The sequence below is a fragment of the Oncorhynchus nerka genome, linkage group LG10 (assembly GCF_034236695.1).
Source record: "Oncorhynchus nerka isolate Pitt River linkage group LG10, Oner_Uvic_2.0, whole genome shotgun sequence".
NCBI classification, from domain to species: Eukaryota; Metazoa; Chordata; class Actinopteri; order Salmoniformes; family Salmonidae; genus Oncorhynchus; species Oncorhynchus nerka.
Genome location: NC_088405.1, coordinates 56,586,133 through 56,598,945, shown reverse-complemented (window position 1 = coordinate 56,598,945; position 12,813 = coordinate 56,586,133). Strand labels below are relative to the sequence as shown.

Here is a 12,813-nt window from a genome sequence, read left to right as displayed (position 1 = left end):
ATTAATGTTTGACTCTGAAAGAAGAAAGCTAAGTGTAGGGATCTGATGTGTTACTCTGTCTCCCTCTGCTTGTGATTGTAGGATAACACAAATATCATTTTCATATCTGAAATCACGTTTCATAGAATCTTGAACAGTCATTAAATGATTAATGTTTTTACTCTCCATAAATAGCGAACTTGAAAATGGGTGGAAAACGTGGTTAAGGTTAAGACCAGAGTGAGTTCATGCTTGCTGTAATTTGATTATTCAATTTGAGTTCAATTTGTAATGACAAAAGCAACCTTAAGAGGTGATGCTGCATTAACAGAGGGACAAGTAGAGTATGTAAGGGTGAATGAACTAGAGAAGGGAGGAAAAGGGGAAAATAACTAACAAGAAACTAAGGTAAGTAGGGGAGAAAAAGGAAACGGAATGGGACAAGGATGGAGAGACTGGAAGAAAGTGAAAAAATATTCAATGAAGTATTAGATAAGAGAAAAGAATAGTTTTAAGTTGATAGGGATTGCCAAGACAAGCATTTCATAGTACTCAGCATAACACTCACACAGCAGAGTTCCTCTCAGGTTTTAGTCCTGCTCTGGTGAGAAGCGTCGGTTTGTGTTGTCGATGAAATCTCTGAACACTGACACACGGGTGTAGACAGACAGATTTGCTCCCCAGCCTCTTACAAGACTTGAAATCCTGGCCAGTACAAAATGGCAGTGATTTTGACAAATCAGAGGTCCCCCAGAGTCTCCCTGCAAATACAGTATAACACACACACCGGAAAATGAAAGGAAAATAAATGCATTGCATTGGTATCGTACCTATACATTGGATGCAATTACTGTAATCACTGTAAATTTTATGCATAAGAAATACATGCCTTTCTCTCCTCAGTAACTATCAATCAATCCTTTCTCCACTGAGTGATAGACTAACAAAGCAGATGCCATTCCCCGTCCGTCCAGGACACATTATGGATGGTGTGACTTCAGGGTGTGTCCTCAAACAGACATCATTGGCCTCAATTAGGGCATACTCTTCTTGAAGAATGTTTGGAGGTGTCAAAACGACTGAACAAAAATAGGAAATAACAAATGTTGAAGAGAAAACCTATGGCGCCTCATAGGTTCTTATTTTCTTTTGTCGTTGTGTAGTTTCTGTTATTGGTACTTGCAAAGCACATTCAATTTACAGACAGTGCTCAGGTCTCTGATGTGCTCTGAGATACAGTGTCACTGCTGTGTGGAGAGACGGACCAAGGCGCAGCGTGCTCTGAGTTACACACCTTTATTTTTGTGAAACTTACAAAACAAAAAGGAAACAAACAAGGAACTGTAACATAAGCAGTGCAACATGCACTAACTCAAAACAAGATCCCACAAAACACAGTGGGGAAATGGCTGCCTATAGGAACCCCCCTAGTCACACCCCGACCTAACAAAAATAGAGAATAAAAAGTCTCTCTATGGACATACAGTATACCTGTCACTGTGTTGTCCCTATCTGTGTCTTGGGATACTTTCGTAGATTGAAACTTAATAGTACCATAATAGTAAACATAAATATACCAGTTTACTACACATACTGGAGTCAATATTCAACCTTGGAGATGCAGTAAGAGATGATGAGTACTGTAGAGTCAGAAAGACAACAGGTGAGAGAAATTAGTGCCATTGTGGATGGTACAAAGAGTTGAACGGTCAATATGGAGTACTACAACAATAAACATGCTTTCTCGACAACCCCCAATCACGTCGTTTTGACTGGTCTTTAATTTAAAAATGAACACGTACTGTTTGTGTGTGTGTGTGTGTGTGTGTGTGTGTGTGTGTGCGCGCGCACGAGAGAGAAAGAGAAAGAAAAGATTGAGATACTTTACTGAGGAATCAAGTGAATGCAACACCAGTTACCACATAACTGATCATGGTCAACTATCACGCTGATTAATGCAAAATAGGTAGATATCAAAGACCAAACTGACTGTGGTGATTGTGGCAGCTGAGAGATGAGAACCACGATGTACACTTCATTTTCAGTAAGACGACACAGCAATGTTCATGCAGTAGCAGTGGAGGCTCCTCAGAGGAGGAAGGGGAGGACCATCCTCCTCAGTGAATTTCATAAAAATAAAAATAGTAAAACATTTAAAAAGTTATCCTTTTTAGATAAAACTATACTAAATATATTCACATGTCACCAAATAGTTGATTGAAACACACTGTTTTGCAAGAACGGTCTACAGTAGCCTCAACAGCACTTCGTAGGGTAGCACCATGGTGTACCCGGAGGACAGCTAGCTTCCGTCCTCCTCTTGGTACATAGACTTCAATGCAAAATCTAGAAGGCTCTTGGTTCTCACCCCCTTCCATAGACTCACACAGTAATTATGACAACTTCCAGAGGACATCCTCCAACCCATCAGAACTCTTGCAGCATGAACTGACATGTTGTCCACCCAATCAAAGTATCAGAGAATGAATTTAGCACTGAAAGTATAAGCTACAGCTAGCTAGCACTGCAGTGCATAAAATGTGGTGAGTAGATGACTCAAAGACAGAAAGACAATAATAGTTGAACAGTTTAGAACAAATTAATTTCTTAAAAAATGAAGAAGTGAGAGAGAGTTATTATTTTTTTCACTTTCAGTTTCACTTAGCTAACAAATGCAGCTAGCTAGTTTAATCTACTCAAAACACCCTGCTCAAACAGAGGGATGCTAAGTTAGCTAGCTGGCTATGACTATCCAAAACAACACGGGTACTCTTCCAAGTCAAGGTAAGCTTTTAGTTTTATGAATTTATTGCCACAGGGGTCTGACAGTTTAACCGCTAAACTGCTTAGTAACTGTAACGTAACTGCATGATTGCAGCGGATTAGTTCTATTAGCTATGCTGACTAGGACGTTACTTTAGCTAGTATGGTGACAACGATGTAGGCTGTGTGTAGTGGTTATGATATGGTTTGGCTTGGAAAGGGTTTTTCACCTGGTTACATAGAGCTGATGTGCTGTGCATTGAAGTCCACAAACAAAGGGAACATGTGAGAGCAGGAGAGAGCATAGATGTGAGAAGGAATGCAAAGTGGCTGCTATGAAAGTGAACTCTGTTTATGCCTGATCAGGGGTGTATTTATTCCACCAATTCTGTTGAAAACAAACGGAACAAAACACGGATGAACATACAGCTAGAAGAGGCAGTATTGAATGTGTCACTGTCTTTCCACGTGTCACTGTCTGTAACCTCAAAATGTTCTCTCTGCTTGTGTGCAACGACATTGTAAACCCTCATTTATCGGCTAGGTTGTAACAACCTCATGATGGGTGCAGGGGAAATTAGAGTATCACGTAGTAGCCTAAACCGATCGATGTTACATTGAACTGGGTGAATAGAATATGAATGACAGTCATCTAATATGCTGTAATAGAAATAAGGCAATGCTCATGAGAAAAATATTGTCCTCCCTCATCATAAACAGCACTGACCGCCACTGTTGAAATCGTAAACAATCACTTCGGATATTATTAGATGCATTGTGAAGCCATCATGAATTGACTTAAAATAGATAAATCCCATTATGATTTTTAAAATATTCATGCACTCAGAAACAAATGTATCAGTTTCTACATATCATTTTACTTTTAGATTTGTCTTAGAACTTGGACAAAACAATACTAGACAATCTTATTTCCAGCACGTTCCATGCTGCTCTGTACTTTTTAGACAGGTATTTTGTCACTGGTGAGATAAGCTTTCTTTCAGCAAACAACTGAAAGTGACAGCAATCAAATGTATGGGACAATGCACTATGCAACCTGTATTATGTACCAGTTTTGTTTATCAAATCAAATCAATTTCTAAAGCCCTTTTTACATCAGCAGATGTCACAAAGTGCTATACAGAAACCCAGCCTAAATCCCCCAAAAGCAAGCAATGCAGATGTAGAAGCACCTTTTGCATATGATCCACAGAGAATTGTGAGTGAGAAATACAGTACAACTTTAGTTTGACTTAGTTTTTAAAATCTGCATCAAAACATCTGTATCTTAGGACCAGGTCTCCCAGTTCACTGTGTTTTGCTCTTCACTATCTGGGTTTTCTCAGTTTTTTCCTATTTGCATGGGATATTTTCTCTGTTTTCTTTTCATCTAGTTGTGTGTTTTCCACTTTTTTCCCTTTGTTTTAGGTTTGTCCTCTCTTATTGTGTTCTCTGGTTTGGGCATTGACTTCTTGGACCTTTGTTTGAGTAGCACTCTGACAAAGGAGAACAGAGCCCCTACAGAGCCCAGTGGGATGGTCAGTAGTAGAGCCAGCACATAAATACCAGGGCATGCTGTAGGCCTCAGTACGGAGGTGGGCAGCACCTTCGTTCCTGATCACATACTCCACCCAGAAGGCAGCACGGTCCAGGGGGTGGAGAAGCTGGTCCCGGTTTAGGGTGCAGAGTCTCTTCATGCTGCGCTGGTAAGAGGGGTTCTTCAGGATGTCCTGCAGCGCCTCCAGGAACTCCCATTCAGTGAGCGTGGCTGCATCCAGCAACCGGGCCGCCCTGCTGGCTTTGCCAACGCACCAGGTTGTCCTGCTGGTCAAACAGCAGAGGCAGGCCCAGCACAGGGACACCTTGGTAAATGGCCTCATAGACACCGTTGGTGCCTCCATGGGCCACAAATGCACGGGTCTTTGGGTGGCCCAGGAGGTCATTCTGGAGGAGCCGTCCAGCAGCAGGGTGTTGTTCCCTAGAGAGGACAGTTTTTCTCCCATGAACCTCCACACCACCTCCTGTGGCAGTTGGGCGAAGGCGGCAGCGACAGCCTCAGTCACCTCCTTAGGCTGGAGCAGAGATGAGGGTTCCCAGGGACAACCCAACCACACCCTGCTCCCCAGAGCTCTGCATGAACCCCCTTATGTAGACCACATTAGGCATACTGGGCCACAGAAACTCAAACACAAGTCCACCCTCATCAGCCACACATCACCTGACTGCTGCATGGGCAGCAGGTCACTCCCTCGGGGGAATATTGATCCAGTATGTCACTGTAAATGGGTTGGAACAACAGGAGGAGGTTGATGATGTAATGTAGGAGGTTCTGTGACCTCTGGAGGAGACCCATGTTGTCAGTGAGCCCAGAGCCTGGTACAGGCACATACGAGATAGGAGAGGAGGCTTTGTAGAAATGGTCCTCTCCAAAACTCATTCAGTACACATTGTAGAGCATGGTTGAAGAAATTCACTAAGATGAAACCAGCATGCATGCCAAGGTCTGTGAGCATGAGGTCAAAGCTTGAGTCCTTGAGCTCTGCCATCAGGGCCCGGAGAGCATGGTTATGGTGGCACTGTCGGCAGCTCTCTGATCTGGATCAGGCCTGTGTCCTTCCAGGACATTACGCACAGCATGCTCAAAAAGGTCGAACTCTGTATCCTCCGGCTTCACCGTGACTGAGGTGTAGTGGGGTGAGGTCTCCCTGACAAAACCAGCTGTCAGCCTGTCGTATGACGGTCATCTGTTGGCCCCGCCCATTGAGTTCCTTCACCAGCACCTCCATGTTGACCCAGTGGCTACCATCCATAGGGAACACCAGGATCCTGCTGCCATGGCAACTAGGGGCTGGTGTGAGAAGGAGGAGCAACAACGGGAGGAGGAGCCAGACAAAGGTGGGCAGGACCAGGGCTTTCAGCACACGCTCAGACATTTCTTTCACCTGAATAGAAACAAGATCATAGTCATGGGAAATGGAAATAATTTACACAAAAGTGTATTTATTTTTAATAGCAAAAAAAAAATCATGCAATGCTTAATAGTAGTACAAGTACAGTATTTTAAGGTGGAGAATATATATTTGGAAGGTTGGAATGAGTTGTAAAATAAACTTTCAATGTTTTATATCATTCTTACAAATGAATGATTACATTCTGTATGTTGATTTTGATTGCTGTGTTGTCTAGGTTTTTCTAGCTAGGACAGACTTGTGGGTGGCACACAGGTGTGCACCTGAAAAGCAACCAACCAAGCAGGGCCCATGAGCTCCAGTAAAGGCAGACAGGTACTCTATCTAAACTCTCCCAAGGTGGAGCAGGCAAAGCAAGGACAGCACCAGAAACCATAGCAACCTACACAAACAGTCAGACACACCTCATCAACAGAGAGAGCAACAACAATACCACTCTTTTTTGAGACTATTCGTTTTGTAACTCTTACTACAAGGAGTGAAAACAGTCATAGCCTGATCGTGTCTGTTATTCATCAGTGTTGCAGTGGTGGCTTTGTGAAGGATACTCAGAGCATAGGGGCTGATGGGATATGATTTCCAATGGATACTCACAGGATGGAATGTCCAGACAGCAGTCGAAGAGGCCAGTATTCCCGCCCTTCAGAGAAGGTGCTGCCACCTGCTGATGGACTATGATATTTGCTGCATGGTGATCAGACCTGCCTGCAGACACAATGACATGGAAGACAACACTCTTAATAGTCCTTTTCTTGTGGGGGGAAATATGTCTTGTAATAACACAGAAGTAGCGACATACAACAGACTTTACATATGCTGTATATTGTTGGCTTTTTACTCGTGACCCAAGGATTTTGTTTTTGATTACATAGCATCAGCATGGTTGAGGGAACAAAAATGGATGGGGTTGGAATGCTGTTAACAAGCCTAAACCACCTAAAGGTAACATTAAAGCTGGATAGAGTAGCAGCATCATGACGCCTTCAATATTTTAAAAATAAGTATTGTTTTAATTGTTGCGCTGATATTGAGTTGTATGTTCACATGATATTGCCTCAACATGCTTCAATGCCTCAGTAGTATGCTTCCTCAGGCTCTAAATGTCAACTTTGTATTGTTCTCTGAGATCTAGCAGGACATCTTCTTGTGGGTTGGTTTGGCTTTTTAAAATGGTTTTTCAGCGTCAAGTTCAAGCCTAATTATTGGCTGCGCTGTAAATCATTCAAGGTGGTCCAACTCAAAAATATTGAGTTCCACTTCTTTTTGAACCTCACCTAACATTTGTGTTGCATGTAATTCACATTTGACCAACACTTTCTCTGAGTCAATGAGACAAGTTGGGAAATAGCAAGTGACAGACAGAAAAAGTAAATTACTGTTCTACTAATAGAATCCACTTCCTTTCTAACTTCAGTCATGGTCCAATCATGGACCAGATGGAGGGTTCTGTCAAATCTATCCAAGCAGATAAACAGGTGCAAAAAATGTCACTAATAATGAGAACAAATCCCCATTCATGCTCTTTGGTTAAATGCATCATATTTCAACTGATATCTATGTTTTGAATTGTAAATGTTCCTTAACAAGTAAATTGAATAAAATAAAGTACTTGCTGAAAGGCACAATGGGCAAAATGTTTATTAAACTCATGTATCTTAAGCCAACACAGTATTTTAAATTGTGAGTCTTGGTCAAATAAACTTGTTCTGTGAGTAACTAGTTGCTAAATCCTATTTAGTTCGCCCCCCTCAGATGTTTTTTTTTACAGTGTACAGAAGAAAACTCGTAAAAATGTTGCCAGGAATGTATAGCAGCGTGACACAATTGTGGCTTCCTGTTTACTCATTCACAGTCCGGCTGTAACCCGCACCCATTTTACACTATTATCCATTATTATCAATTATTTATAGTTTTTATTATAAAGAAACATTTTTGGATCTATACCAAGCTAGCACATTCGGTTCCTTGGAAGTTGTGGGAACGTGTGTTTTTGGTTTCACATTGCTTGTGGGAATGAAGCCATAAGTTTCCTGACTGGTAAAACTGAATTTGTAAAAAAAAAAAACATTCTGAGAACAGAAGTGAACATTTTGACTGTTCTGGGAACGATTTTTTTTTTTAGGTTGAATGGAGGTTCTGAGAATGTTTTACTCTTGTTACTTGAACGTTTACTGGGAGGTTTTTATTAACACAGAGAAATTCAATTATAGGTTATTTGGAGGTTAAAACCTTCACTGAATGTTTCAATAACACTTTAAATAACACTGTTAGCTTATTTTGGGTTCACTTTTTCGTAAACCAAGCACAGATAGGACACATGGAAATGCATTTCCTTAGGCATTAAACATGTGAACACATTTCTTTTTTATTGTGGCACAGCATCAGTGAGATTCAAACCTATGATTTTCTGGTCTCTATCCATTGAATTAGTACACTGTGGCACCAGGATTAGTTGATGCTGAGAACAGAACACATGTTTTTAAATAGCATTCTTAGAACATTCTCGGGAACGCTCGTTAAGTTTTCTTCACCATCTGAGAATGGAATTTAAAGCGTATTGATGTTTATGTGCACACTTCTATTTTGTAGAACACTCCCCGAATATTGCCATGAACTGACATAAAAGAGAACCATACATTCTCTGAACGTTCTGAGAACGTTCCCAGGATTTAGTAAAAATATGACAATAAATTGAACCACATGGGAACTTGTGTGGATTGTGCTAAGACAATGTCAGTACTTACACAGAACACTCCACACACGTTCCCATGTGGTTCTACTTAAGAACGTTGTTTCTTGAAGTTCTCTGAACAATTTGAGAACATGACTTTAGGAGAATATTCCATCAACGTGGTTGCCATGTCGCTTGCAATGTTCTCAGAATATAAGATCATGTTCTAGACACGTTTCGTGAGAACATTGCAAAAACATTAATTTTAGTATCAACCGTTAATCGGCCTATTTGGACACCGATTATGGCCGATTACATTGCAATCCACGAGGAGAGGTTCACGAGGTTTCCAGTTTTCTGAGGGCTAGAAGAATTTTCCATCAACGTCCCACCAAACATGGTTGAGGTTTTTGCTTCCATACATCCTAACTAATAGAAAACTGGACACTCAAACATCTGGGGAACATTACGGGTTACGGGTTACATTACAAATACATTCTCTCTCCCTAGAATTGTTAGCTGGGATGACAGGAGACGACTTTGACTTAGTCATGAAGCACAATACAATATGTCTGGAATAACTGCAGGTATGCAAGCTACTTAATGAAAAGCTCACACAAAAGCTGCAAAACCTGAATGAGGGCCTTTCGTTTTGATTAACGGAAAACAAAAGTGTTACAACTGGAATTAGGTTGGTGCTTTGAGTATAAATGTATAAAAAGTGCGTTTACAAATAAAGTTCAGATCAGTTCAGATCTGTTTAAACTGAGATAAATTCAAATGTAGGTTGATTGAGAGGGCATTGTGGCAGAGGAGATTAACAGCAGACTGGGCCAATGACGGATATATACAGTATGCCCTGACTCGAGCAGCATTCACACTATGCCTATCTGCCCGCCACTGGGAACAGACGTCAATTCAATGACTATATCACGTTGGTTCAATGTAATTTCATTGAAATGACATCGAAACAACATTGATTCAATGTCTGGACGACAGATTAAGTTATTTCTCCATGAAAAGGATCATTCAAATGATCCAACAGGAAATACAGGAAGGATCCGTTTTAACAAGGCCAAAAGACGGAACCAGGGCCGGCATGAAAATACTATGCAAATGAGAGGGTTGAGTTGAGTAACATAATGACATAGCCAAGATGAATGCCAACTCCAAGGCAATGGAGAGAAACATACATTTTAGAGAGGTGGAAAACAATTTGTTTTACGCCTCTAAGGTGTTATGCAATCATTGTCACAAAATGCCTCCCCCTGGACAGTCAGAACAGACATCGTCCTGCAGATACAGACATACATACCTACAGTTGAAGTCAGAAGTTTACATACACCTTAGACAAATACATTTAAACTCAGTTTTTCACAATTCCTGACATGTAATCCTGGTAAAGATTCCCTGTCTTTAAGAATGTGAAATGTCTGTCACGCCTTGGTCATTGTATTTTGTGTTTTTGTCATATGTTTGGGTAGGCCAGGGTGTGACATGGGATTATATGTTATGTTTCGTATTGGGGTTTGTATTATTTGGGATTGCGGCTGATTAGGGGTGTGGCATAGGCTTGGCTGCCTGAGGCGATTCTCAATTAGAGTCAGGTGCTTTCGTTGTCTCTGATTGGGAACCGTATTTAGGCAGCCTGAGTTTCGCTTGGTATTTCGTGGGTGTTTGTTCCTGTCTCTGTGTTGTAGTCACCAGATAGGCTGTAATTAGTTTCACGTTCTGTTTGTTGTTTTGTATTCTGAGTTATTTCATGTACCGCATTTCATTCATTAAAGTCATGAGTAACCAACACGCTGCATTTCGGTCCGACTCTCTTTCCACAAACGAAGAACGCCGTTACAATGTCAGAATAATAGTAGAGAGAATTATTTATTTCAGCTTTTATTTCTTTCATCACATTCCCAGTGGGTCAGACGTTTATATACACTCAATTAGTATTTGGTAGCATTGCCTTTAAATTGTTTAATTTGGGTCAAATGTTTCGGGTAGCCTTCCACAAGCTTCCTACAATAATCTGGGTGAATTTTGGCCCATTCCTCCTGGCAGAGCTGGTGTAACTGAGTCAGGTTTGTAGGCCTCCTTGCTCGCACAATCTTTTTCAGTTCTGCCCACAGATTTTCTGTAGGATTGAGGTCAGGGCTTTGTGATGGCCACTCCAATACCTTGACTTTGTTGCCCTTAAGTCATTTTGCCACAACTTTGGAAGTATGGTTGGGGTCATTGTCCATTTGGAAGACCCATTTGCGACCAAGCTTTAACTTCCTGACTGATGTCTTGAGATGTTGCTTCAATATATCCACATAATTTCCCCTCCCCATGATGCCATCTATTTTGTGAAGTGCACCAGTCCCTCCTGCAGCACGGTTGGGATGGTATTCTTCGGCTTGTAAGCCTCTTCCTTTTCCCTCAAAACATAACGATGATCATTATGGCCAAACAGTTTCTTGTTTCATCAGACCAGAGGACATTTCTCCAAAAAGTATGATCTGTGTCCCATGTGCAGTTGCAAAAGTAGTCTGGCTTTTTTATTGCGGTTTTGGAGCAGTGGCTTCTTCCTTGCTGAGCGGCCTTTCATGTTAGGTCGATATAGGACTCGTTTTACTGTGGATATAGATACTTTTGTACCTGTTTCCTCCAGCATCTTCACAAGGTCCTTTGCTGTTGTTCTGGGATTTACTTGCACTTTTCACACCAAAGTACATTCATCTCTAGGAAACAGAACGCGTCTCCATCCTGAGCTGTATGACGGCTGCATGGTCACATGGTGTTTATACTTGCGTACTATTGTTTGTACAGATGAACATGGTACCTTCAGGCGTTTGGAAATTGCTCCCAAGGATGAACCAGACTTGTGGAGGTCTACAATTTATTTTCTGAGGTCTTGGCTAATTTCTTTTGACTTTCCAATGATGCCAAGCAAAGAGGCACTGAGTTTGAAGGTGGGCCTTGAAATACATCAACAGGTACACCTCCGATTGACTAAAAAGTATGTAAATTAGCATATCAGTAGCTTCTAAGGCCATGACATCATTTTCTGGAATTTTCCAAGCTGTTTAAAGGCACAGTCAACTTAGTGTATGTACACTTCTGACCCACTGGAATTGTGATACAGTGAATTATAAGTGAAATAATCTGTCTGTAAACAATTGTTGGAAAAATGACTTGTGTCATGCACAAAATAGGTGTCCTAACCTACTTGCCAAAACTATAGTTTGTTCACAAGAAATTTGTGGAGTGGTTGAAAAACAAGTTTTAATGACTCCAACCTAAGTGTATGTAAACTTCCGACTTCAACTGTATGTATCAGCATGGGTTACTTACATAGTGACACTCCAGCCTAATACTTAAGTTAATCATGAAAAGATGCAGCCTAACAGCAGGAGGGAGAGACAAACACATTGATATTTAAGTTTGACTGACTTAATGAGAAACTGACTGACAGGCAGAGACAGTCATTACTGAGCTGCAAACAGAGACTGATATACTGTACACAGACATAGCTGACACACAGGGGTTCAACCTAAATTCATTTGATTTGTTTCATACTGATCTACACAACCTTCTCCACAATTTCAAAGTGAAAGAAGATTATAGAAAATGTTTTTTTTTAAGTTACAAAAAAAATACATATATATACACTACCTTTCAAACGTTTGGACACACCTTCTCATTCAAGGGTTTTCCTTTATTTTGACTATTTTATTTTGACTATTATTCTTCTAGAATAATAGTGAAGACATCAAAACTATGAAATAACACATGGAATCATGTAATAACACATGGAATCATGTAGCAACCAAAAGAGTGTTAAACAAATCAAAATATATTTTATATTTGAGATTCTTCAAAGTAGCCACCCTTTGCCTTGATAACACCCTACAATTAGCCTACTAGCTAGCTAGCATCCAAGACAATATAGAAACCTTCCTCCAATAGCTCTGTTATCATCATTATTATGATTTCTATCCTTTAGGGTTTAGGCATATAGCCTGCAGTTATTCCAGTTGTGTTATCCAGCTAGCGTTATACTAATAATGAGGCTTGCTAACACTAACAAGCTAGCTAGTGTTTACATTGAAAATGAACTACTCCTAATACTAGTGTTGACACAAGTAGCTAGCTAACGTTAACATGCTGGGTGTGTCTTATGTAATACCCTTGGGTAAAGATACCCTGAGAACAAGGTTCATGGAAGATAAGACCATTGAGCCCAGTTAGCTAACCTTTGGTAGCTAGCTAATGTTAGCGGTCAAGGCATAGAAAGTATATTCTGTATGTTAAAGACATGCTCCGGAATTTAGTTCATACATGCGTAATCTATGAGCAGAATTACTGTTTTACCTCAATTAGCCACAAAATCCCTAGTTTGAAAGTGACTATTTATTGGAAGCCGTGTGGCGCCATTTTCCCCCACATGGG

The 12,813-nt window shown here is 40.7% G+C and overlaps 1 pseudogene; it reads right to left on the bottom strand.

The window, feature by feature from the left end:
* Window positions 1–1,407: 1,407 nt before the first annotated feature.
* Window positions 1,408–12,813, bottom strand: LOC115136427 (UDP-glucuronosyltransferase 2B15-like; annotated as a pseudogene).